The sequence below is a fragment of the Vombatus ursinus genome, unplaced genomic scaffold (assembly GCF_900497805.2).
Source record: "Vombatus ursinus unplaced genomic scaffold, bare-nosed wombat genome assembly UNPS02014794.1, whole genome shotgun sequence".
In the NCBI taxonomy this organism is placed as follows: Eukaryota; Metazoa; Chordata; class Mammalia; order Diprotodontia; family Vombatidae; genus Vombatus; species Vombatus ursinus.
In genome coordinates this window covers 22627040-22652026 of record NW_020954572.1, presented here as the reverse complement: position 1 = coordinate 22652026, position 24987 = coordinate 22627040, and the positions used below count along the sequence as shown (strand labels likewise).

At 38.0% G+C, this 24987-nt stretch overlaps 1 protein-coding gene and 1 pseudogene across 1 annotated transcript in view; both read right to left on the bottom strand.

Annotated features, from left to right (window-relative positions):
* The window catches only part of GPR176 (G protein-coupled receptor 176), a 115275-nt gene that overhangs the window by 67857 nt on the left and 22431 nt on the right, over nucleotides 1-24987 (bottom strand). The gene's annotated exons all lie outside the window — the stretch shown is intronic.
* On the bottom strand, nucleotides 45-1220 carry LOC114048979 (annotated as a pseudogene).

Below are 24987 nucleotides of genomic sequence, written 5' to 3'. Positions count from 1 at the left end.
AAGGATGTTTGTTGCTTTGGCAGCCAAGAAAGAACCAGAAGGGATCACTCTTGGGTCTTAACTCTCTCTTCTTCTTCTTCTTCTTCTTCTTCTTCTCCTTGAGGTGGCTCCTCTGCATTCTCTTCTTCTTCCTCAACTTCCTTCTTTTCCGGAGGCTTCTCATAAGCCTTTTCAGGCTTATCACCACATCCCAGGTAGGCATTTCTGAGACAAGATAACTGGCATCACCCTCCTAGCCAAGGATCTTCCTATATCCTCCATGTGACAAGATCTGAACTAATGTCTGAGCCACATAGCATGTCCTGTTGTTTCAGGGTCATGACTATGTATATCCAGAAGTTACCACTTTCACAAGGGTCAGTAATCCCTACTGAACCAAGAAGAAGCCACCTGACAGCCAGAATCTGAAGACATTGCCTGTAAGCCACATTGAGGTCCAAGAACTGTCTGGTAGGGTTGTTCATCACAGCATAGCAGCTCGAAAGGTCAAGGATCCAAGGTGTAAGAGGTTCAAAGCCAGGCAACCAAATCCTCAAGTCCTTCAGCAGATAGATGAGAACTTTCACCATAGACTGAGAAGCAGTCTTTTCAAACCAACTAGCATGCCAAATGGCTGCCAAGGCACTCTGTAGAACCTTAATGTCCAAATGTAGTTCTGGGTCCAGCTTTTGAAGATTAGGTGGCACTGTTGTAATGGAGATCTTCACTGTGGCATCAGCAGAGCTGATATCAAAGCCAGTTTCATTGGTCAGCATAGTCAAAAGTTCTGCAGAATGCTGTGCTCTAAGACTTTCCACCACTTTATTCTCCAAGACTGCAATAGCTTCCAATGTTGGCAGGATCTTCAGGATCACTACCAGATCAGCCACATTATGTCCTATGGTCATTGTCCTTCTTGTAAGATCCCACTTGCCAGACCTCTTAAATTGTACTTCAAAGGTTCCTGGAGCCACAATCAGGCTGTCAATCACATTGCTGATTTTTGTTACCAGAGAAAGGATGGATGCCTATTCAGCAGAATTGGGAGCAAGGTCCTGATTCCTCTTCAGCAAGGCCTCACTGAAGGTAGTTTCATCAGGTGCAGGTTTGACTCAGGGGAAGGCCATCTTACCCACATAGACATCAAATGAGATGTGTGGCACTAATGGCATGAACCCCACTCCTGGTCTTCCCCTGAAACCAAAACGCCCTCCACTACCAGGGCCCCTATCACTCCTCATGGCTCCCACAGTCTTAAACCTCCTACCACCTTTCAGTTCCTTTTTATGTGTCATTTTCCCCCATTGTTGAGGGCAGAAACTGTCTTTTTATTTGCTTTTGTATCTCCAGTGCCTAGAACATAGTAAGTTCTTAATAAATTCTAGTTGCCTACTCACCTGCCCCTTGGACCCATCTCTCCTCCAAACTTCTCCATTTCCCTTGGTGGCAACATTATCATTCTAATCACACAGGTTCACAAGCTTTAAGTTATTCCTGATTCTTTCTTCTTCCTTAATCACTATATCTAATCAGTTGCAAGGTCTTGCACATCCCACCCACACAGTGTCTCTCATATCTGTCCCCTCCTCTCTAGTTCCATAGCACTCTCACTAGTAGGCAAATACCCTAAAGAAAATGACAGAAAGGCCCCATATATACCAAAATACTCATAGCAACACTTTTTGTGGTAACAAAGAACTAGAAACAATGCACGTACCCACAGATTCAGAAATGGCTGAACAAACTATGGTACATAAATAGAATAGAATGTTGTTATGCAGTAGAAAATAATTGTTGAAGAAAGAGTTAATATCGTGCTTTGAGTTTAGGCACCAGTCTGCCAGAATCAATTTTATTTTAAGATTAACTCTAAGTCATTTGTGACTTAGAGAGAACAAAATCTTCAAAACAGCAGTTTCCCCAACCCCTCAAGAGATATATCTCTGCTCCAAGACAGTTTTAGGTAACATTTCTAGGAATCAAACAAAGAAAATCAAAATATGTTAACAATGCTGTTTAACAATCTAATAGTTGAGTAACCATATCTCTATCTCCTTCCTCTAATTGTTGTTGTTGTTTGTTCTTAGTTCTCTAAGAGGACCATGACATCAGGGAGGTGGTGCCATGATTTACAAGTGAATTGGATATAAGTGAGGCAGGACTGTGCAAAGTCACCAGCCTTACTCTCCTCTGGAGCCAGTTGGGTCCAGTGGCAAGATATAGATCAAGACAGTTAGAGATGGCCCCCTACCTTCCTCTGGTACTACTGGGAGGAATCAACAAGGTTCTTCCCACAGATCTTTATCTGAGATTCCAAATAGACTTGAGAGCCCAACCTGAAGTCAGAAAGACTCATCATCCTGAGTTCAAATCTGGCCTCAGACACTTACTAGTTGTTTGACCCTGGGCAAGTCACTTAATACTGTTGGCCTCAGTTCCTCATCTATAAAATGAACTGGAGAAGGATATGGCAAACAAATTGCCAAGAAAATCCCAAATGGGGTTATGAAGAGTCACACAGGACTGAAACAACCGAACAACAACACTTCCCATGGGATGGACCCTAGTATAATTCCCTCAGGAGGCAGAGGTAGGAGAATGACCTTAGATGGGAAAATATACTTAAGATGGGTAAATATTCCCTACAGGGATAGGGAATCTTCCACTGTACATAAGAGATATTCTTTGTCAGGTTGCTGGTTATGACCTTTAATCCATTCACCTAATGAAAAGTTTTCTTTTCATTGCTTCTAACATCTCCGCTTCCAACTGGAAAGGAAGGAGTATTTTTTATTAGGCTACAGAAAATATTACTTCATAATATTTTCAGTTTCAAAAATAAGGGATTTAAAAAATGTGCTTCCACATAATGAATGCAAGGAATTGAGAAAAATACGGGAAGACATCAGTGAACTAATCTAGAAAAGTAAGCAGAACCAGGTAAACAAAATATATAACAAACTCTAACAGCATAAAAAATTAGAAGAACCAGAATCACAAATAACTGTAATGAGGTCAGTTTTAGTACTAGAGAATGGATAATGAAACCTACTTCTCTCCTCTCAGCAGAGATATTGGGGGTAACAGGAACAGCTGCATATAGTGTCAAAACCTGATACCATAGTAGTTGTTTTTGCTTAATATTTTTCCTTTTTATAAAGGAAGATTTTAAAGCTAAGGGAGGAGCCAGGTGGCTGAGGCAGGAGAAAGTAGGCTATATCTTGAAATGACTATAATCAAAAAAATAGGGCATCAATAAAATTTAGGTTTAAAAAAATTAAACATGGGCACTCCTACTGAAGAAGCCATCAATTTCCTAGATGTTTAAAGTCCCAGCTAAAAATCCTGCCTTCTGCAGAATACCTCCCCCAACACCTCTGAATTCCAGTGCCTTCCCTCTTCTAATTATTTCTTATTTATCCTGTATATAACCTGTATATATCCTGTATATCAGCTGTATATATCCTGTATATCTATCCTGTATATACGTATCCTGCATATGTGTGTGTGTGTGTGCTTACATGTTGTGTTTACATATTGTTTCCTTCAATAGATTGCAAACTCCTTGAAGGGAAGGAACTGTCTTTTGCCTCTTTTTTTTTTTTTTATCCACAGTGCCTGGAACATAATAGGTGCTTAATAAATGTTTATTAATTGAAAAGCCACAGTCTCTGTAGCCTTAAAATACCTATAGGCTTTTGTTCTTTTTCTCCCTCTTTACCTCAGATATTGCTCTAAATTCCTGATTCTTTGCCATCCAAATGGACTCTCGTGCCTCAGCTCCCTTACCTACCACCCCAGTCACCCAAAGGAATGAAAGGAAGGGAAGAGAGTAAGCATTTATATAGTACCTCCTAAGTGCCAGGCACTGTGCTAAACACTGCAAAAATGATCTCATTTGGCCCTTAAAACAACCCTGTGAGGTAGGTGTTCCTGTTATCTCATTTTAAAGTTGAGGAAACTGAGGCAGATAGCAGTTAAGTGACTTGCCCAAGGTCACACAGCTAGTAAGTATCTGAGGTCACATTTGCACTCAGGTCTTACTGACTCCAAGTCCAGTGCCCTATCCACTGCATCACCCAGCTAGCTGCCTCTAACCACTTTGTGGATTAGAAAATAGTTCTGAAAAGAAGAGCTGAGGACTGATTTATGAGTTTGTCTCCATCCTATACAGGGGATCAAATTCTCTTGAACTCCATCTAATAGCTTACATTTCCTGCTGATTCCAAGACTTGAACGTATTCACTACAGCAGCCCTGTGACCAGCTCCACCACCACAAACCCACAGCATGATCTCTAAAACAAAACGCAACAAGAGGAGAAATGTGAGAAAAATGGCAAATTAACATCTCCTCCTTGTTCTCTCAGACAGATGCTCCACTCCATAGACCTATAGGGTTCTAAAATGAATTAATAGATGAGTCTTTCCATTAATTAAGTGTAGCACAATTATCACAGGGCTTTATAATTATAACATACCTGCCCTCAGATGCTCTCAGGAACAATCTACTATGGTTACTTCAGTAATGTGCTCTTCCCCTGAGAGGTAAATGTGTTACTAGTACAGAAATAGGCATAGTGATGATACAATTAAGCCAAATATTTGCTGAACAGGATTGGAACTCATTTTCCACAATTCTACAAGGGAATACTGGGCCACAGGTATGTTTAGGGCATGGGTGTGTTGAGTGTCATCAGCCATCATTCATAAAAAACAATTAATTTGCTAGTGAATCTTGCAGAACATTTCCATCAAATGTCCCTGAAAAGATCCCTCAGAAGTGGCCAGGAAGAGTCCTAAAGGAGACGACTTAGGCTTCCTTTATGATTCTTGCTCACTCTTCAGCCCACCTTAAACTTTGCAAAAAGACACAAGAGGAGAAAAACATGGCACATAACTCTTGTAATTCATCTGCCGCTGGACAGAAGTTATTTGGCCACCTCATAATGAATGCAAAAATAATAACCAACCCACTATTCATCAGGATAGAGTTGCACAAGGCATGATACAGCAAACAGTAAATATGAGACAAAACAAATTTACAGCAAAATGCCTGAACTCAAGGCAAGGAAATTGGCAAGCCTCTGGATTCTTCACTGTAAAGAAATTGTTATAGTGTGGTAGAGGTTTGCTTGGTGCAGGTCCAGAGTGCCTCCACTGGTGAGCTGTTTCCTGGACAACTGTGATGAAGTATAAAGGAAGAGATAGGAGAGACAGAATGCACATTCTGTGCAGATATTTTGTAACTGGTTCTGGCAGGCTACTTGCATGTTGAAGAGGAGGCTAATTGATTGGATAAGGAGGCATTCAGAAAGTTCTGAGTGCAGACTGAAGCATATTGTTTTTGCTTTTTTTTTTTTGCAACATGGCTAATATAGAAATATGTTTTGCATGACTTCACATGTATAATGGTATCATATTGCTTGCCCTCTCAATGGGTGACGGAGGGGCTAGAGAGAGGTATAGGATTTGGAACTCAAATTTTTAATAAGGATGTTAAAATTAAATAGATAAAACTTAAAAAGAAAAGAAAAAAAACACTCATCAAAATATTTTAAAAGCAAATTCACAAACCCCTGCACCATAATTTCAGTTATCTCTTTCAGACTATAACAAGCTCCAGAGGGGGTAAGCCCAAGAAAATACTTCATTGTCTCTGCAATTCCTATTTCCCCGCTCCTTGAGTGGCATGCTACTAATGCTGCAGGCATACATAAGAACATCTGAGCATTCACCAAGGTCCTGCTATTGTTACCAGTGGGAATTAGAATGCTTAGAAGAGACACTATGATGAGCTAGCCTATACTTATATGGATAGTAAGTAGCCATTTGTGAATTTCTCCTCTTCCTCCCTTTTCTTTACCTCATACAGCACTAATTGAACTAAAATTATATAGGAGCTTGATAATTCAGAACTGTTCTGTGCTACTTTTACTTCATGATAATTTAATAATGTCAACTCTTGGTTGACCATCATAAATATTGATGGTGTGAGAATTTGAGTTAAATTGGACTGAATATAAAAAATACTAGTTTAAATGCCTAATAGCTTAAAATCAATCAACAAGCATTTATTAAGCATTTACTATATGCCAGGCATTAAGCTTGGTGCCAGGGATTCAAGAACAAACTGCAACTCTCAAATTACCATGGCTGCTCTGCACTTCCATAGCAAACCTCTTTATAGCAGTTTTGATAACTATACTTCCATATGGCAGGTTTTCTTTGTAATCCTATATATTTTATCTTAAAAACATAAAAGACTGCCAAAAGGGTCCATGACACACCAAAAGCTGAGAATGCCTGCTCTATGGTTAAAGGCTAAGACACACATTTATTTCAACCTTCTGGCCCTATAAGACAGTGATGATCCCTATTCCTAAGGTCATATGCTCTTGTTTCTCTATGGAAAAAATGGGTTGTTTTCTATTCTTCTCCTAGGAAAATGAAGCTATATACAGATATATAGATAGATAGATAGATAGATAGATAGATAGATAGATAGATAGATAGATAGATAGATAGATAGATAGATAGATACACATATACATACATATAGAAAGAAATATATTCTATATGTACATATCAACTTAGATTTTAAAGTTTTGGTTCAGTTCAAGTAAAAATACCACATCAAACTAATATTCTAGCTCAGGTTTATCTAAGACCCCTGCCGGACAGCACTGCACTTGTGGGGAGAAAGGTATCACAAAGTTTCTCTGTGAAATGACAATATTATTTGCAGTGAGTTAATGACAGTAATAGAATGAAGATAAACTCTGACACTAGGGTGTGATAATTAAAAGTTTTCTGGTGTATTTAATTTAAGAATCCATCTCAAAAGCAATTTGGTTGCTAGGGGATGCAGATGATTGAGATCACTGGCCTGTGTGGAGCTGAAGAAAAGAAACAGTGGCAGCAGCAACTATCATCTCAGCAGTCCCAGGTAAACTTATACCATGAAGCCAGCAATAAAGTTAGATAGAGGGCCAAACTTCATCTAAGAATCCTGGCAGTCTCATTCACAAACTATTCAAGCAAAATTATGACCCAAATGGGGACTTCAGCAAGGCACTGGAGTGTCTAAAAGAACCAAGAAATTTAGAGGGTAGATTGGTTTAGGAAAGAAACTGAGCAATTGGGGGACTTGGGGGACCAATAAAGCTATTTATTAGGGTAGGTTTCAAAAACAGAGCACAGAATGCACATCATCCCATTTCATGAATATGAGAAGAGGACTATACAAAAAACATGACCTTTCTGGCCACAAGGCAGTAAATTCTTTAGCTAGGGTATCCCCCAGAACAAAGGAAAAACAAATATCCCTCAGTCCTCTGTAGCACCCTTCAGTATCAACAAGCAGTGTGAAAGGAGGTACAGGACGGGGTGTGGTACAGTAGAAGTACTTCTCTGAAGTCAGAGGACCTAGGTTCAAATCCTGCCTTTGACACTTATCACTAGTGTGACCTTGGGCAAGACATTCGATCTCTCTGGGTCTCAGTTTCCTCATCTGTAAAATGAATGAGTTGTGCTGTGTGACCCTGGGCAAGTCACTTAACCCCAATTGCCTCACCAAAAAGAAAAAAAATGAATGAGTTGGATTAGATGATCTCTTAGTTCTCTTCCAGCTCTGTGATGTTATGAGCTTTATGACCCAAATAAAGATATTGAAGAACATATTCAAGATTGAGACATGAAAGAGGGCAAAGCATTGTACCTTACTAAGAAGCTTCACACTGGTATGCCAATGACAACTTCTACAGAATCACAGACTTTGAAATCTGAAAGGGACCTACGTGGCCATATATAGGGTTGATTGTCACCTACTCAAGAAAAACTATACTAACTCATACTTTGACTGTAATTCTATTTTTAAAATATCTAAATAGGTGGGTCCTCTTTAGACGTGGTCTCAGAAGTAGTTCTGGTCTTTTCATGAATAGGAAGACTAGTTACCCTTGAATCTGACCTTGTTTCCCATTAGCCTTGCAGGCCTGAGAAAAGCAAAGCCATGCAAGACTTCCTTGGGACCCTAAAGACTCAATCACTTTACCCATTTCAGGTCTGTACCCACCAGACTGAACTTCAGGGGTGAGAAACATGGTATTTTCTGTCTTTGGCATTCTTCTCTTTGTACAGATAAGGTGCTGAAACAGATGGCCTCTTAATGTCCTTTCCAGTTAGAAAATTCTATGATGATAATGATTAATCAAACTACGGTATTGATTTGTTTACATGTGTCATAAATCATGCAGCTAATGGAGAAATAAATTCTCTGTGTCTAAAACTACAGGCATCATTTACAATAAATAACAGTTTAAAAGTTCTTGTGCTTACTACTATTCACTTGCAAATTAGTCGGTCACCGATCATTTCTTAAGCACGTACTAGGTACCATGCACTGCGGTAGGAACATTCACCTGTGTTCTTCTAAAGCTGCAGGTTATGGGAAGGGAGGGGGAGAAAAATTTGAAACTCAAAAGCTTATTATGGAAGTGATTGTTGATAATTCAAAATAAATTAATTGAAATTTAAAAAAATAAATAGATAAAATAAAGCCACAGGTTAGAGCACCAGGCTGAAACTAAAGCACAACTCTGAAGCCTCAGCATAAAAGGTGGTAAAATTAAATGTTAGAGCTAAGAATTTTAACATGATTCAGATGTATCCAGACCAGCCTGCTGACTCCTCAATCAGCTTAGATTCTAGGACACAAGTAGATGGCTTTGTCACAGAAGTTGACAAAGTTGGGGCAGCTAGATGGCATAGTGGATAGAGCACTGGCCTGGGATTTAGGAAGACCTGAGTTCAAGTCTGGCCTCAGACACTTGACACGTACTAACAGTGTGACCCTGGGCAAGTCACTTCACCCCATTGCCTCACCAAAAAAAAAAAAAAAAAAAGTTGACAAGGTATATATAAACCAGGAGAGGCAAAAATATTTCTAATTCCCAGGCCACAATACATCTGCTTTTTCTATAAATCAATCAATTAATCAAACAATAAGTCTGTACCACAAACTTTACTAGATACTGTGGGGACAGCAGCCTCGTTTAAGTATTTGAAGTAATGTTATATGTAAAAGAGATTGGTTTTGTTCTGTTTGGTCCCAAAAGACAGAACAAGGAACAACAGGTGGAAACTGCAGAGGTATATTTATGTAAGGAAAAATTTCCTAACCTTGTATTATTCAAAAAGAAGAATATGCTCTCCAAAGGAAGAGCGTTCTACCTCACCGGAAGACATCCAAGCAGAGGTTGACTTGGCGAGGATACTATTAGAGGGATTATTGGTCAGGTATGAGCTGGACAAGATGATCTCTGAGGTTTCTCCAAACTCCTAGACCCTATAATTCTATGAACAGAATAGGAATATAAGATATGATCTCTACATTCAAGAAGCTTACAAAGGAGATAGTTATGATACAGGAAACAGTTAGAAAATAATGTAAGATAGAACATAATCAAATGTTAAGGAGTAGGGTGCAGATTATAAAATGACTGTCCAGAGAAGGGAGAGATCAGGGGAGGTCAGAGATGGCAACGAGGACTCCAAGGAGGAGGGAATGGAACTTGTGCTGAACTTTAAAGAATGAGCAGGACATAAACAGGTGAAGATGAGAGGGCAGGGAATTCAAAGCAGGGGGAAACTATTCAAAGAGGCAGGAAAACAAGTGTGATGTGGTTATAAGTGTATCTATTCTTCTCTCTATGTCTTTATCTGTGGTGGTCTGTGTTTAATGTGATAAAGCTTGGAGATCATGTTAGAAGAGAAAGGTTACATTCTCAGGCTGGTAACACATTTATGGGCATTTAAGTGGTGCCATGGATAGAGTGCTGGGCCTGAAATCAGGAAGACCTGAGTTCAAATTTGGCCTTAGACACTTACTAAGTGTCTAAGTGTGATCCTGGGCAAGTTACTTAACCTCTATCCACCTCAATTTCCTAACTGTAAAATGGGGGTAATAATAGCACCTATTTCCTAAGATTTTTGTGAGGATAAAATGAGATAGTATTTGTAAAGTGCTTAGCACAGTGCCTGGCACATAGTAGGTGCTTAGTAAGTTCTTGCTCTCTTGTTCCTTCCCCTGCATTCCTGACTAATAAGAAACCAGTAAATTCCTATTTGGGATGATAAATGGCATATTATATGTTGTCTTCTACCTGAGGTAAAACCTGTATCTTGTTACTCAGCAATAATAGAAATTGATTAATTTTTGTGTAGCACTGTCTCAGTCATTCCTGGTCACCAGGGAGATCAGGAGGTTACAGGTGAATGCCTGTTAGTGTGGCAGGCATCTCCTAGCTTTCTCTTCCTCTTTGGCCTCTTAGGAGTTTTGCTTTTTTTTTCTGTTTTTTATTTTTTTTTATTAATTTATTTTGATTTATCAATAATCACTTCCATATGCTTTTGAGTTTAAAATTTTTCTCCCCCATCCTCCCCACCACCCTCCCCAAAACGGCACACAATCTGATATAGGCTATACATTCACATTCATATTAAACATATTTTCACATTAGTGATGTTGTAAGTAGAAATTAAAACCAATAGGAGGAACCATTGGAAAGAGGAAACAAAACTCAACAGAAGAGAAAAAAAAAATAACAATTCGGTTTCCATAGTTCTTTCTTTGGGTGTGGATAGCATTTCCCATCACAAGGCCTCTGGAGATGTCTTAGATCCTTGTACTGCCAGGAAGGGTTAAGTTTATCAATATTAGTCATCTCACAATGTGGCTGTTACTGTGTACAATGCTCTCTTGGTTCTGCCCACTTCACTCAGCATCAGACCATACAAGTCTTTCCAGGTTTTTCTGAAGTCAGCCTGTTCATCATTTATTATAGCACAAGAGTATTCCATCACATTCATATACCACAACTTGCTCAGTCATTCCCCAATTGATGGGCATCCTCTCAATTTCCAATTCTTTGCCACCACAAAAAGAGCTGCTATGAGTATTTTTGTACATGTAGGTCCTTTTCCCATTTGTGTGATCTCTTTGGGATATGGCCCTATAAGTGCTATTGCTGGGTCAAAGGGTATGCACATTTTTATAGCCCTTTGGGCATAGTTCCAAATTGCTTTCCAAAATGGTTGGATCATTTCACAACTCCACCAACAATGCAACAGTGTTCCAATTTTCCCACATCTTCTCCAACATTTATCATTTTCCTGTTTTGTCATGTTGGCCATTCTGATAGGTGTGATGTGGTACCTCAGAGTTGTTTTGATTTGCATTTCTCTAATCAATAATGATTTACAGCATTTTTTCATATAGATGGCTTTAATTTCTTCATCTGAGAACTGTCTGTTCATATCCTTTGACCACTTATCAATTGGGGAATGGCTTGTATTCTTATAAATTTGACTTAATTCTCTATATATTTTAGAAATGAGGCCCTTATCAGAGAGACTGGTTGTAAAAATTCTTTCCCAGTTTTCTACCTTCCTTCTAATCTTAGCTGCATTGGCTTTGTTTGTGCAAAAACTTTTCAATTTAATGTATTAAAATATCTATTTTGCTTTTCAGAATGTTCTCTATCTCCTGTTTGGTCATGAATTCTTCTGTTCTCCATAGATCTGACAGGTAAACTATTCCTTGCTCTCTCAGTTTGCTTATAGTATCAGCCTTTATATCTAAATCTTGTACCCATTTTGGCTTTATTTTGGTGTATGGTGTGATATTTTGGTCTATGCCTAGTTTCTGCCATACTCTTCTCCAGTTTTCCCAGCAGTTTTTTTTCAAAGAGTGGGTTCTTATCCCAGAAGCTGGGGTCTTTGGATTTATCAAATAATAGATTACTATAGTCATTGATTACTGTGTCTTGCATACTTAACCTATTCCCCTGATCCACCACTCTATTTCTTAGCCAGTACCAAGCAGTTTTGATGATTGCTGCTTTATAATACAATTTAAGATCTGGAATGGCTAGGCCACCTGCCTCTGCATTTCTTTTCATTAGTTCTCTTGATATTCTGGACCTTTTGTTCTTCCAAATGAATCTTGTTATTATTTTTTCTAACTCTATAAAATAATTTTTTGGTAGTTTGATTGGTATGGCACTGAATAAGTAAATTAGCTTAAGTAGAATTGTCATTTTTATTATATTAGCTCGGCCTACCCATGAGCAACTGATGGTTTTCCAATTATTTAGATCTGATTTTATTTGCGTGAAAAGTGTTTTGTAATTGTGTTCATAGAGTTCCTGGGTTTGTTTCGGGAGGTAGACTCCTAAATATTTTATAATGTCTACAGTAAGTTTAAATGGAATTTCTCTTTCTATCTCTTGCTGTTGGGCTTTGTTGGTAATATATAGAAATGCCGATGATTTATGTGGGTTTATTTTATAGCCTGCAACTTTGCTAAAGTTGTTTATTATTTCAAGTAGTTTTTTACTTGATTCTCTGGGATTCTGTAAGTATAACATCATGTCATCTGCAAAGAGTGATAGCTTTGTTTCTTCTTTGCCTGTTCTAATGCCTTCAATGTCTTTTTCTTCTCTTGTTGCTAAAGCTAACATTTCCAGTACGATGTTGAATAACAGTGGTGATAATGGACATCCTTGTTTCACCCCCGATCTTATTGGAAATGCTTCTAGCTTGTCCCCATTATGTATTATGCTTGCTGAAGGTTTTAGATAGATGCTGTTTATTATTTTAAGGAAGACTCCATTTATACCTATGCTATTTAGTGTTTTTAATAGGAATGGGTATTGTATTTTGTCAAAAGCTTTTTCTGCATCTATTGAGATGATCATGTGGTTTCTGTTAGTTTTGGTGTTGATATGATGGATTATGCTGATAGTTTTCCTTATATTGAAGCAGCCCTGCATTCCTGGTATAAATCCTACCTGGTCATAGTGTATTATTCGTGTGATAAGTTGCTGTAATCTATTTGCTAATATTTTGTTTAAAATTTTTGCATCTATATTCATTAGAGAAATTGGTCTATAATTTTCTTTCTCTGTTTTGACTCTTCCTGGTTTAGGTATCAACACCATATTTGCATCATAAAAAGAATTTGGTAAGATTCCTTCTTTACCTATTTTACCAAATAGTTTATATAGTATTGGAATTAATTGTTCTTTAAATTTGATAGAATTTGCATGTAAATCCATCTGGCCCTGGAGATTTTTTTCTAGGGAGTTCATCAATGACTTATTCGATTTCTTTTTCTGAGATGGGGTTATTTAAGCATTTTAACTCCTCTTCTGTTAATCTGGGCAATTTATATTTTTGTAAATATATATCCATTTCACTAAGACTGTCAAATTTGTTGGCATATAGTTGGGCAAAATAATTCCTAATTGTTGTTTTAATTTCCTCTTCCTTGGTGGTAGTTTCACCCTTTCCATTCTTGATACTAGTAATTTGGTTTTCTTCTTTCTTTTTTTTAATTAGATTAACCAAAGTTTTATCTATTTGACTGGTTTTTTCATAAAACCAGCTCTTAGTTTTAGTTATTAGTTCAATAGTTTTCTTAATTTCAATTTTCTTAATTTTTCCTTTGGTTTTCAATATTTCTAATTTGGCATTTAATTGAGGATTTTTAATTTGTTCTTTTTCTAGTTTTTTTAGTTGCATGCCTAATTCGTTGATCTCCTCTTTTTCTATTTTATTTATGTAAGTGAATGCCTGTTAGTGTGGCAGGCATCTCCTAGCTTTCTCTTCCTCTTTGGCCTCTTAGGAGTTTTGCTTTTTTTTTCTGTTTTTTATTTTTTTTTATTAATTTATTTTGATTTATCAATAATCACTTCCATATGCTTTTGAGTTTAAAATTTTTCTCCCCCATCCTCCCCACCACCCTCCCCGAAACCGAATTGTTATTTTTTTTTTCTCTTCTGTTGAGTTTTGTTTCCTCTTTCCAATGGTTCCTCCTATTGGTTTTAATTTCTACTTACAACATCACTAATGTGATTTATATATGTAATTTATATAAAACTTCCCCTAAGAACTGCTTTTGCTGCATCCCACAAGTTTTGGTATGTTGTTTCATTATTGTCATTCTCTTGAATGAAATTATTGATTGTTTCTATGATTTGTTCTTTGACCCAATCATTTTTTAGGATTATTTAGTTTCCAATTATTTTTTAGTCTATCTTTCCATGGCCCTTTATTACATATAATTTTTATTACATCATGGTCTGAAAAGGATGCATTTAATATTTCTGCCTTTCTGCATTGGATTGTGAGGTTTTTATGCCCTAGCAGATGGTCGATTTTTGTGTATGTGCCATGTACCGCCGAGAAAAAAGTATATTCCTTTCTATCCCCATTCAGTTTTCTCCACAGGTCTATCATACCTAACTTTTCTAATGTTCTATTCACCTCCTTAACTTCTTTCTTGTTTATTATGTGGTTAGATTTATCTTGTTCAGAGAGGGGTAGCTTGAGGTCCCCCACTAGTATAGTTTTGCTGTCTATTTCTTCCTGTAACTCCCTGAACTTCTCCTCTAAGAATCTGGATGCTATACCATTTGGTGCATATATGTTTAGTAATGATATTACTTCATTGTCTATGGTGCCTTTTAGCAGGATGTAGTTTCCTTCCTTATCTCTTTTGATAAGATCTATTTTTGCTTTTGCTTTGTCTGAGATCAGGATTGCTACCTCTGCTTTTTTTACTTCAGCTGAAGCATAATATATTTTGCTCCAGCCTTTTACCTTTACACTGTATGTGTCACTCTTTTTCAAATGTGTTTCCTGTAAACAACATATTGTAGGATTATGGTTTTTAATCCATTCTACTGTCTACTTCCGTTTTATGGGAGAGTTCATTCCATTCACATTTACAGTTATGATTACTATCTGTGTCTTTTTCTCCATCCTTCCTCCCCCCCTCCATTTATGCTTTTCTTTCTCCTTTCTCCTTTCCCCCCCTCACTAGTGTTTTGCTTTTGACCAGCACCTTCTTTGGTCCCACCTCCCTTCTATTATCCCTTTCCCTTTTCTTCCCCTTTACCTTTACTGCTTCTTCCCTCTCTTCTATGCCCCCTCCCTTTTCTTTCCCCTTTCCCCTCCTACTACCTATAGTGCAAGTTAGATTTCTATACCTAACTGATTATGTTATTCCCTTCTTGAGCCAAATCTGATGAGAGTAAGGTTCAAACAATGCTCATCCCCCTCCCTTCTTTACCTCTGCTCTAATAGGTTTTTGTGTCTTTTCCTATAATGTAATTTACCCTTGTCTGCCTCCTCCTTTCTCAGTACATTTTCTTAGCTCAGAGTAATCCACTTACTTGGATCCATTTAACCCACTTGATTAAATTTTTTTTTATCATTACATCAAAGTCAACTTATATCCACCCCCTTTATGTATACTCCTTTAACATGGTATAATAACAATACAGTTCTCAAGAGTTGCAAGTGTCATCTTCCCTTGCAGGGACGTAAACATTTTTCCCTTATTAACAACATATTGTATCTTTCTGTCCCATTTACCTTTTTATGTCTCTCTTGAATCTTGTACTTGAAAATCAAATTTTTTGTTGAGCTCTGGTCTTTTTATCAGGAACATTTGGAAGTCCCCTATTTCGTTGAATATCCATCTCCTTCCCTGAAAAACCACGCTCATTTTCGCTGGGTAGTTAATCCTTGGCTGCATTCTAAGCTCCTTTGCCTTATGAAATATCATGTTCCGTGCCCTACGGTCTTTTAATGTAGAGGCTGCAAGGTCCTGTGTAATCCTGACTGTGGTTCCATGATATTTAAATTGTTTCTTTCTGGCTGCTTGCAGTAATTTCTCTTTAATCTGGTAATTTTGGAACTTAACTATTATATTCCTTGGTGTTTTCAATTTGGGATCTCTTTCAGGTAGGGAGTGGTGGATTCTTTCTATAGTTATTTTACCTTCAGGTTCTAGGACTCCAGGGCAGTTTTCCTTTATGATTTCCTGAAGGATATTGTCCAGGCTCTTTTTTTTCATCATGACTTTCAGGTAGGCTATAATTTTTAAATTGTCTCTCCTGGATCGATTTTCCAGGTCAGCTGTTTTACCCATGAGGTATTTTATGTTTTCATCTATTTTTTCATTTTTTTGTTTCTGTTTGACTGATTCTTGCTCTTTCATAGAGTCATTAGTTTCCATTTGTTCAATTCTAATTTTTAACATATTGTTTTTTTCTGTTAGATTTTATACTTTCTTCTCCAATTAGTCAACTGTATTTTTAAGGGATTTATTTTCTTCATTGTACTTTTTTTTCCAATTGGCCAATTGTGTGTTTTAGGGACTTGTTTTCTTCAGTGTACTTTTTTTCCAATTGGCCAATTGTACTTTTAAAGGACTCCTCTACCTCTCTCATTTGACTTTTAAAATCCTTCTTGAGCTCTTCTAAGGAGGTTTTTTGGGCTTCAGGCCAGTTCATATTGCCTTTTGATGTTGCAGATGTGGGTTTTGCTTTGACCTTGGACTGGCAGAGGGGTTGGCTTACTTTCATTAGCTAGCTCTTTGCTGTCTTCACCTGACCCAGACCTCCATCGCTTCTTTTTACACTTTTTTTCCTTTAATCCCCTCTTTATGACCCACTCTCTAAAATTAAAGTTAGTTTTGCTTGTGACTATTCCCTCTCCTATCTTCCCTTTCCTTTCAAACCACCTTCCCTTCTTCCTGACTCCACCCCATTTCCTTGTTGTTTAATATATTTCTACACCAAATACGTCTCTGTGTGTATAAGTTTTCAACCCTTCTTTGAGAGTAAGGTTCATATGATGCCCCCACCCCCAACTCCTTCCTCTATGTTTGTAGACTTCTTTTGCATACCCCAGGTGGGAGAAATAATAAATTATTTCCCTTCTTCCTTATTTCTTCCCTCCTTTTGCCCTCCTTTGTCTTTCCCACTTAAAATAATGAAAACAGAATGAAACTACCCATAGACCAATGTTTGTCTTTCTTTACTCCCTCTGTGACTCTGTGAGTCTGGTCCTGAAGTGACACCTTGTTTCTTCTCTCCCATTACAATGTAAGCAAGGGAATCTTTATATTCTTCTCTAATTGATTCTCTGTCTCACTCCCCATAGAGGCTATTCCAAACCTTCTCCTCTTCTCAAACTTCCCATACCACTCCCTGTATTTTCTCTCTCAACTGAGGACTTCAACTCTTATTCACCAAAAAAAAAAAAAAAAAAAAATTGAGGCTATTTAAGGTGAGCTCCTTCTTCTCCCATTCTTTTCATCTCAAAATTCCTTGATGCTATCGCCCTGTCTACATATGCACTTGATCCCCATTTCCCCCTCCTCTAGCAGATCATCTCTTCAATCATTTCCTTATCTCACTCAAATCTTCAGACTCTCCCTATCAATTACATCCTTCCCTACTGCTTGGAAATATACCCAAGTATCCTCCATCTTTAAAAAAAAACTTCATTAGATCTTACCATCTCCCTTTGAGCTATCATCTTATATTTCCCCCTCCCTTTCTCAGCCAAAGTCCTTGAAAAAGTTGTCTACATTAGCTTCCTCTGTTTCCTCCAGTGTCCTCAACCCTTTGCAAACTGGCTTCCAAACTCATCACTCAACTGAAACTGCCCTCCCCAACATTATCAATGACCTCTGAATTGTCAGAACTAATGATATTTTCTCGGTCCTAATCTTTTTTGACTTCTGTGCTGCATTTAACTTTGCTGACCACCTCCTCTTCCTGGATACCCTCTCCCCTTTGGGTTTTGTAATACTGATCTCTCCTGGTTCATCTCCCACCTGGCTCATTGTTTCTAATTTTCTTTTGCTAGATCATTATCCAGGTCACATTCCTTAACTGTGAGTGTTTGCCAAGGTTCTGTCCTAGGTCCTCCTCTCTTCTCCCACTATCTTCTCATTCTCTCTCTCTCTCTCTCTCTCTCTCTCTCTCTCTCTCTCTCTCTCCCTCCCTCCCTCTCTCTCATCAGATTCCCATTCATCAGATCCCATTACTTTAATGCATCTTTATGCAGACACTTCCCACATCTATATATGCAACCCCATTTCTCCCCTCAACTTCAGTTCCACATCGCCAATTGCCCATTGAACATTTCAAACTGAATGTCCCAGAGACACCTTCAACTCAACATGTCTAAAAGTGAATATTTATTATCTTTCCTTACTTCAGCCCACTTTCTTTCAAATTTCCCTTTTTCCATCAAAAATACCAACATCCTTCTAGTCACTCACATCCATAATTTTGGCATTACCCTGGACTCCTCATTCTCTTGCCTCAAACATCCAATTAGTGCCAAATCTTGCTGTTTCTACCTCAACAATATCTCTTGCATCTGACCCAACGTCTCCACTCACACAGCTACCATCTTAGTCCCAAGCTCTGCCTAAATTATGGCAATGTCTTTCTAATTAGTCTTCCTGCCTAAAGTCTCTCTTTACTTCAGTCCATCCTACATATGATTACCAAAGTAATTTAACTTAAGTACAAAACTGGCCATGTCTTTCACCTTTTCAATAACTTCTAGTGGCCCCTTAATGCCTCTAGGATTAAAGACATACTCCTCTGCTGAGGGCTCCTTCACAACCTAGCTTTTCCAGCTTCACTGGGCATTCTTCCCTCCCCTTTCTCCACATACATCTTGGAGTCCATAAACATTGGCCTTCTCTCCGTTCTTTTTCTAAGACATTCCATCTCTCACCTCTGTGCCTTTGCAATTGCTGTCACCCATGCCTGGAAGGAATTTCCTCCTCACTTTTGCCTCTTTTTCTTCAGGACTCAGCTCAAACACCAGGGTCTACATGAAGCCTGTCTTGATTCCCTCAGGTGCTAGCACTCTTCTCTCAAAACTACTTTGTGTTTAACTATTTTCCATATGCTTGTACTTATTAACTTTATACTGTAATTTAATGTGTATGTACTTGTTGTCTCCCCCATTCGAATATAAGGTCATTGCAATTGGGGATTGTGTGTGCTCTGGGCTCACTTTCTCAATCTCTACTTGTACTAGCAGATCTGGTCCCCAGAATACAGCTAACTATATCTCCCCTTAGTATTCTAGGAATAATCCTAAAGGGTTAGTGGTGGCTTTCTAATTCCACTGTTGTTGTGTCCCCAACAGTATAATTCCCCCAGTTGTTGAAATTATATCAAATCAGCTGAAATGATATCAAATAGCCAGCCGGAGTTACTTAGCTTTTAGAAAGGGGGTACTTACTAGAGTAGTATAGTAAGAACAGTAGGCACAACAAACTCTCAAACTAAAAGCCTCCTCTCCTCTATGAGCTCCAATTTAAAATGAATGTCTACAAAACATTTCTTCCATCAAATTCACTTCTGGGTATGGCATAGCCAATGGACTAGTCACTCCCTTGCTTGAAGGACACAGTATCTCAGCCACTGGCTCAATTCACTGTGGGCCTGGATTTAGCAGGTTACTCTTAGGCTGGTTCTTCATCAGGTTCATTTGCTTTAGCTTTCCATTTCCATTTGCTGAGAGGTCCTTTGATGACTCTTCCAAGATTTTGAAACTCACAGTATTATAACTTCTTCCATGCCATTTCTGATAGTCATGCATCCAAAATCATAAAAGAATATACACTACAGAGACAGAAGAAACAAAAGCACCATGGGTTCAAAGCTCCATATTTGCTAGATGGGGAGATAAGGCAGCAGAGCATCAATGCCTCTGCCAAGGTTATCTCTACCTCAAGGTTTACAACAATTATTGACTCACTCACTATCAGGAAAGAGAGGGAACATTTCATATACACTCTCAGTTCCCTCATTATCCATCCCCCACACTGGAATGTATTTGCCCTTCTAGGTTTCTCTTAATTCATCTGTTTGCCTTTCAAAGTTTCTGTCAAGCTCCAATATTTTCATCAGAAATTCTTGAAAGTCTTCTTTCCATTAAAGGTCCATTTTTCCTGATTAGAATTACACTTACTTTGAAGGATCAGTTATTCTTGGTCATAAGCTTTTATCTTTTACCTTTCAGAATACTTTATTCCAAAATTTTCTCTGCCTTATATAAATTGCTGCCAAATTTTACATGAGTTTGACTGTGTTTCTTTGGTACTTGAACTCTTTCTTCCTGGATACTTGAACTATTTTTTGCATTGATGTTGGTGCTCTGGAGAGAATATTTTAATGGGGTTTGTTTAAACAAATGTCAATAGCTATGACTGGGGAGTTAACAATAATCAGTTACTGGATGGGCTGTCACTGAAGTGGGAATCCATTTTGAAGGTCATGGTTTGAAAGGAAAGCCACTCCCCCAGGGGGGATAGGCCAAAGGAGTGACTAAAGAGAAAGTAATAGTTGTACAAGGAACAATACCCTGAACTAGCCTTCCCCTGTTTGTGCAAATTGGACTAATTTTTCCTTAAAAGGTATTAAGACTGTCCTCTATATTTAATTGGTTCATGTTACTAAGTTTCAGGTCTTTGACATCTTTTTCTGGTTTCCTGGGCACAAAAGTGCCAGGACATGAAGGACTGGAATTCCTCCCTCAGGCCTCTGACTGCAGACTTATAGAGTGACCAACACTAATACTGGAGAACTGTACTGGGCTGAATCAAAGCTATATCCTAGATGAGCACCCTTTCCCTGTTAAGGATGTTCTTTCTCTGCTATGGCTGAGTAAAACTCTTTTTAAAAAATAAATTTTCTTTCATTTTCAGATCCACCTTATCTCTTTCCCACTTCCTGTACCCTCAAGTGAGAAAGCAAGAAAACAAAACCCCTGATACAAACATATATAGGCAAGCAAAACAAATTCCTACACTGGCCATGTCCAAGATAGATATAGAGATAGATAAATAGATACATAGATACATAGATAGATATAGAGAGATCTGTACTCTACTCTGGATCCAACACCTTTCTATCAGGTTGCAGTAGCATGTTTCATCTTGGGTCCTTTGGAATTGTGTAAACCTCCTTTTTTTCTTTCTTTCTTTCTTTTTTTTTTTTGCTTTTTTTTGGTGAGGCGATCGGGGTTAAGTGAGTTGCCCAGGGTCACACAGCAGTAAGTGTTAAGTGTCTGAGGCTGGATTTGAACTCAGGTCCTCCTAACTCCAAGGCCAGAGCTCTACTCACTGTGCCACTTAGCCGCCCCTAAACCTCCTTTTCTTAACTGTTAGTTGGACTGCATGTGTCTTATTTCATTCCAATTTCAGACCTAAACTACTTGGAAACTATCTTGTGTCAGACACGGGCTACAAGAGAGGTCCCAAGAGAAGAGTAGCTAAGCCTGCAAAAAGGTTGGGGGAAGAGAGTAAGTGGTAAAAAGTGACTGATTGCTGCCTATCTGGTCACCAGCCCAGCATACAGCAACACTACCGTTAAATATGTACTCATCTTTCCACATGAAAAAAAAAAGAGAGGAAGGAGATGATCTTTTCTTATCGACTGAGAAATCATTACATGCTAGTTATTACCCTAATATAGATCATAGCAATAGAGAACTGGCCTCAGAGTCAGGAATACCTGAGTTCAAATTCCACCTTTAATTTATTAGTTGTGTGACCCTAGGCAAGTCACTTAAACTCTTAATGCCCTATAAATCCTATAAGACTATAAATTGCAGAAGAGGTACAAATCTGTATTGGTAGGAGAAGCTCCTCACTATAATTGGTAAGAGAGTGCCGTACACTAATGAAATCACAGGTCTTATAAAAAATGAGGCAGACATTGGGATCATTCAGCCTAAAATGAAGAACCCTTGCAAACTGCCTAATCTTTGCTATAACAAACAATCTTTAATCACTGATACTTCATTCATGGAAATTTTTTCCCTCTAGTAATTCTGTAGTTGAGGATAATAATAAAAGACCTTGTGGTGAGTATGATGAATAGATGCTGACCCAAATGTAGAAATATCCCAAATATAATACCTCTTATTCTTCTTCTCCAATTCAAACACAGATCCAGAATTGGCTATAATGCTTTTCTCCTCATGAATATCTTGAAAAGCGATCTATGAATCATTCCAAAATTGTGTTGACCCTAGACCAATTTTCTTTCATATACATTTGGTCAGATGTAGCCACTCATCTCAACTTCATCTCTCCAAATGATATCTCTGCTTTTTCATATAGCACATTAGACATTGAAGTATCAGAGTCCAAATATTAATTTGGTCCAAATAATAATGCCTTCCACTGTCATCAATGATCAGGATACATTGCTATAGAAATGCTGGCAGAACTGTTCCAGCTGTTGTCCATTTCATCTATAAATGGCTTGGGATGATTTGACTTACTTAGATCTCAGGTCAAGCTGTCTATTGGATCATTTTTGCCTTTACTACTTCTCTCCATTTCATAAAGCAACATTTCTCAAAATTTTTCATTCTCTTCCTCTGTCATGTTTTCCAAATGAGATTGTATTCTAAATCAATACTCTCCAATTAACAATAATATTAGTTATAGTTCCAAGGCTCTTTTGGCCTCCTTATTGTGGCAGTTGTTTTGTGTTATTTTAATTTCTCCAAGAAATGGGGATAATCAGAGTCAATATAAGAGGCAACTTTTGCATTTCTCAGTGATATCAGTTTACATAAGTAGATGCTGAGATGAAGATATTATAATTTCACATAGCATCTTTATCTCATTATCCTTTTCACTAATTTGGCATTGATTTTTACCTTTGTCCTAATTAGTTAAAGATCCTATTATATGAAGACAGCTGATTCACAGCTAATTAAAATTTAAACTCCAGTTGGGCAGACATACTTCCTCCTCATTTGGTTCAAACCCTAAGAAGTACAATTCAGTTAGAGCAAAACCATTACTTTGAACACCATTAATAAAAAAAGGCAATTTAAATAAAAATAGTTAACTATAAGAAGGTCTGCTCACAGAATCAGCGAGGGGCCAATAGGTGAGCCCCTGACTGACCTGCTAGGAAATAGAGTATTAGCAATTTCTCCTTCAAAGAGGAAGAGAAATGACACCAATATATGCAATGTGTCTGGTGAACTGATATTTTTCAATGTCTGTGTCTTTTCCAGGCCTCCCTCTGTGTTCTCAGCAATCTAGGACACAGTGCGACCCAGCAAGCACAAAAACAGACCCTACAGAAGTCATGTGTTACCCCATCAGGAAGGCAGGTTGATGGAGACATGGAACAGGAAGGCAGTAGCTATTGCCAATAATCCTTATATGGGTACCAGCCTCTCTCCCTTTCTAAGGTGCGAAACCCCAGCTGAAGAAAGCAGAAGTAAACCAGGCTTTCAGGTTAGTCTCTCTAAACCAGACCAGAACAACTTGGCAGTAGGTAGGGGCCAAAATTAAAATAAGCTAAACTTCTTTGGGCCACAGATAGGTTGGACTAGAGACAGACTGACAATGGTTGGTTGCTGCAGGTCACATGATAAACAGGAGAGTGCACAGTGGCAATCTTACATTTGCAGGCTGCCAGAAATCCTTTGGCGGGCCACAAGCAGCCTAAGGGCCATTTGTTGTGCAGGCCTACTCTAAACCAAAGTCTTCTAAACTAGTGTTCATACTGTGCAAAGTACTGGCATTTACAAAGAAGAGAAGAGAAGAGAAAAAAGAAAAGAGAAAAGAAAAGAGAAAAGAAAAGAAAAAAGAAAAGAAAAGAAAAGAAAAGAAGAGAAAAGAAAAGAAAAGAAAAGAAAAGAAAAGAAAAGAAAAGAAAAGAAAGCATGATGTAATGGAAAGAGCACTTGATAAACTGTCTGGAGACCTGAATTTAAAACTAGCTCCTACAGCAAAGCCAGGCAATTTGGGGTGACTCACTTACCTTTGTGGGTCTTATTTATCTCATCTATAAATATAAGGAAGTTGCATTAGGTAACTCTTAAGGCACCTTCTAGAATTCTATGACTGTATAGTACACATTAAGACCATTTTATAACTAGATTAAGAAGAAATTGATCAATCTATAAAACTATGCAAGCTTATACCTCTTGGCACTTTTCTTCTGAGCTTAAGACCTGAATTTCCAAATGCTTCCAGCAACTGGATGTAAATTTCATTTCCCAGTTTAAGATGTAAGCTCCTTTGAAAACAGGGATTATTTCATTTTTATCTCTGTATTCTCAGGGCCCAGCACAGTACCTGAAGTAGGTACTTAAGTACACAGTAGGTATTTAAGTACATAGTAGATACTTAAGAAATATTTGTTAATTGATTAATTGATCTTTTATACCACTGCCTAAATCTCATGTTGTGTCTCTACTCAAAAATCATCAGTGGTTCCTTGTTGCCTTCTAAATAGAGTTGAAACTCCTTTGTCTGACATTCAAAGCCCTCCATGATATGGTGCTAACCATATTAGCACTTTCAGTATTCTGCACTTCAGCTAACCTAACTACTCTCTTGTCCCTAGGCACACTGCACTGTTCTAAATCCCCAAGGGTCTTAACTCAGACTGCTCCCCATGCCAGGATCTTCCTCCCTCCCTACCTTAGCTGTCAAACTCCTGCCTGTTGAGGTATAAACTCCTGCCTTTGAGGTCCCTCCTAACTATGAGATTCTGTGATTCTGGGGCTTTTTAAAAATAACTTGCTAATATGCTTGCATATATGTAATAAATTGCATTGTATTGTGCATTGTAATTATCTTTCATTCTGCTAGACTTTAAGCTCCTTGAGGACAGGGACTTAGCATAGCACTGTAAGTGTTTGTTGGTGCTTTTGTTGTTGGAGGAAACGTATAAGTAGAGGCTGGATTGCCTTTGGTAAGGGATGTTGAAGAAGGGATTCAGGGATTGAGCAAAAGAGATGGGCTAGATGACTTCTTAAGTCTTTTCCAATTTTCAGAGTCTGTTATTTTTATATTTGCCTTATTTTTAAAAAGTCACTATGAAATTCTGAGTAAATCTCATATATTCCTTTGCCTCAGTTTCATCATATGCAAAATGAGAAAAATAACTATTCTGGTCAATGTTGAAATTTAAAAAAAAAAAAAGAAAGAAAAGAAAAGGCTGGTGGAGGTCTGCCATCAGAGACAGCCAAGGAATAAGAAAAGGAGGATAATATTATATGCCCAGCTTCTCCCTAAACATAGCAATAGGGAGTTTGGTAATGGGGATAATGAAAGTAATTTAATATTTGAATAAATA